Source organism: Saimiri boliviensis, chromosome X, assembly GCF_048565385.1.
Source record: "Saimiri boliviensis isolate mSaiBol1 chromosome X, mSaiBol1.pri, whole genome shotgun sequence".
NCBI classification, from domain to species: Eukaryota; Metazoa; Chordata; class Mammalia; order Primates; family Cebidae; genus Saimiri; species Saimiri boliviensis.
This window is the reverse complement of record NC_133470.1, coordinates 32,550,440-32,553,672: the sequence shown is the minus strand read 5'-3', so window position 1 is coordinate 32,553,672 and position 3,233 is coordinate 32,550,440.

The following is a 3,233-nucleotide window of genomic DNA, read 5'->3' as shown; positions in this document are numbered from 1 at the left end:
AAGGAAGGCCCAGATTTGCCAACAGCAGGTGCACTATCTGGGATTTGCTATGCAGCAGGGGCAATGAAGCCTAGGAACGGAAAGGAAACAGGTTATCAGTAACCTGCTGGTGCCTAAGAAACATAGGCAGGTACGAGAATTCTTGGGGGCAGTGGGATTCTGCAGGCTGTGGATTCCTAACTTTGTAGTTCTGGCTAAATCCCTATATGAAGCCGCGAAGCAGGGAGATGGAGAGCCGTTTGAGTGCAGAGCAGCAAGGGGACTTCTTGCAGTTAAAAGCAAAACCGATGGCTTCCCCTACTCTGGGACTACTGGACTTGATAAAACCCTTTATGATGTATGTGGCTAAGAGAGAAAAAATGGCAATGGGGGCCCTGACCCAGATTATGGCATACTTGTCCAAACAACTGGATCGAGTTTCCGAGGGATGACTCTCGTATCTACAAGCCTTAGCAGCCACTGCCCTACTGGCACAAGAGGCTGACAAGTTAACTTTGGGACAGAATTTAAAGATAAAATTCCCCCATGCCATGGTCACCTTAATGAACACAAAGGGCCATCACTGGCTCACCAATGCCCGCTTGACTAAGTACCAGGGCCTACTGTGCAAGAATCCATGCATAACCATAGAAGTTTGTAACACCCTGAATCTGGTCCTCAGACACCTTACTCTCAGTGTCTGAGGACCAGTAACACATAACTGCCTAGAGGCACTGGACTCAGTTTCTTCCAGTCAGGTGGATCTACAGGACCAGCTGTGGTCTCAAGTTGATTGGGAACCCTATGTGGACGGAAGCAGTTTTAACCACTCTCTATGGGAAAGGTGTGCTGGATATGCAGTGCTTACTCTGGACTCAAATCTAGAGGCCAAGCCATCACCTCAAGACACCTCAGCACAGAGAGCAGAGTTAATAGCCTTACCTCGTGCCTTGGAATTAAGTGAAGGGAAAACTGTTAACATTTTCACTGACTCATGGTATGCATTCCTCACTCAGCTTAAGGAGAACTGAGGCAACAAGCCCTGCTTGTAAGGCCGGTTTCCTCGCCGGGAGCTGAATGGACACACCCACCCCCCTCCCTGCCTGATAACTACCTCAAGCTCATCACCTCAAGCTCATTATCTGGCCTCGCCACATGGCTTCCCCACACCCGCCTCTGCATACCATACCCAAGCTCACACTCAGCACCAAACTATACACTCAACCCCAGCCCACCATTGAAAAACACCATTGAAAAACACCGCCAAAAAATTTTTAAAGAAGCCCCACCAAACCCTGCCCAATAGCAGTCTGCCCCATATGCCCTGGCAGGCCCACTTACCCAGAGTCCCACCCACCTACCAATGACAGCTCGCTCCATGCACATCCTGTTTCCCAACAGCCAATAAAGCTGCCTTCGCTTTGTTTCCCAAAATCCAATCAACTGCCTCCTCTCCCCATAAAACCCCACGCCCTAAATAGCCAGGTGTGACTTCTCTGGCCCCTTTCCCGGACCATAGAACCTCTCTCAGGGAGCTGAATAAATTAGCTTTTACTTTTCTTATTCCGGCCTCATTTCCTCATTTAACTCGGCAATAGACCTTACACTGCCCCAGTCACACCCCGGAAGCTGACTGGCCTATGTATGTCCGAAGCATGAGGACTACCCCCGTGGGACCAGTACTCCTTCTCTTTGGACTGTGAACTTGTATCCTTGCTACCCCAATAGATGTAAACCTCCCATCTGAGGATTGTTCCCAGTGTATACATAAGGTTACTATGGTAGGAGAAAAGGTTACCACAGTTCTCGTTTTGCGGTTATTATGAATGCACTGGAACACTCAAAGGAAACTGTTCATATAACGCTACCCAGTATCGGGTGTGCAGCCCAGGGAATAATCAACCTGATGTATGTTATAACCCATCTGAACCTATCATGTCTGCCATATTCAAAATAAGGCTAAGAACTGGTCCCTTCTTAGGGGACACAAGTAAAGTAATTACAAAAGCTGAAGAAAAAGGAATACCTAAGCAGGTACCATAAAAGTCTATGCTTGTGCCACTTTCAATAGTAACAAGCAAGGGCTAGGGTATGGCTCTCTTGGCTGGGAAAGAAGCAATATGGCAGAGCATAAATACATCTGTCATAACCAAAGGCCATGCAGTGATGATTGTGACTACTGGTCTTGTGTCATCTGGGCTACTTGGAAAATAATAAAAATGACCCAGTCTGTCTCCAAAAGGGAAGGAGTAATTCCTCCTTCACCTCTGGCCATTGTATTCCATTAGAATTGACAATCACCAATCCTCTGGATCTTCGTTGGAGGAAAGGGGAATCTGTAATAATGGGAATTAATGGAAAGAAACTGGACCCCATGGTTAACATCTAATTCGGGGAAATATCCAGAGACAATCACCCCACCCGGTGTTTCAGACTTTTTATGATACATTAAATGAGTGAGTTCCAGAACTCCCCCAGAAAGAAAGAAACTTGTTCTTTCAGTTACCTGAGAATGTGGCCAAGACTTGAAAAGTGCATTTTTGTTATGCATGTTGAGGAACTACTATGGGGGACTGGTGGCCATGGAAAGCATGCGAGCTTGTGCCTGCTGACCCTGTCCCTAATGAGACCTATGTGCAAAAGGGCCTGAGTAACAGCTTCTGGATCTTAAAAACCTCCATCATTGGACAATATTGTCTGGCCAGAATAGGAAGGGGTATGATGGTCCTGGTGGGAAAGCTGGACTGTTTGGAGCAAGAGTTATATAAGAGAACCAGTAAAACAATCACTTGGTGGAGTTTAAATAGGACTGAGGAGAAATCTTTCCAAAAATTTCCCATCTTACAGGCGGCCTGGATCCACCCAGAACTCCACTGGGACTGGGTAGTGCCTCTTGGCTTGTACTGGATATGTGGCCACAGGGTCTACATCAACCTGCCAGACCAGTGGATGGGCAGTTGTGTCCTTGTCACCATTAAGTCCTCTTTCTTTCTATTACCAATAAGAACTCAGAAATTGTTAGGTTTTCCTGTCTACTCTTCATGAGACAAGCCTAGGTATAGGGGACTGAAATGATGATGAACGTTCCCCTAAGAGAATAGTACAATACTACGGGACAGCCACATGGGCAGAGGATGGCTCATGGGACTATTGTACTCCAATCTACATGCTTAATCAAATCATCTGATTGCAAGCTGTCCTAGAAATCCTGACCAACAAAGCTGGACAGGCTCTAATTGCCCTGGCACGGCAGG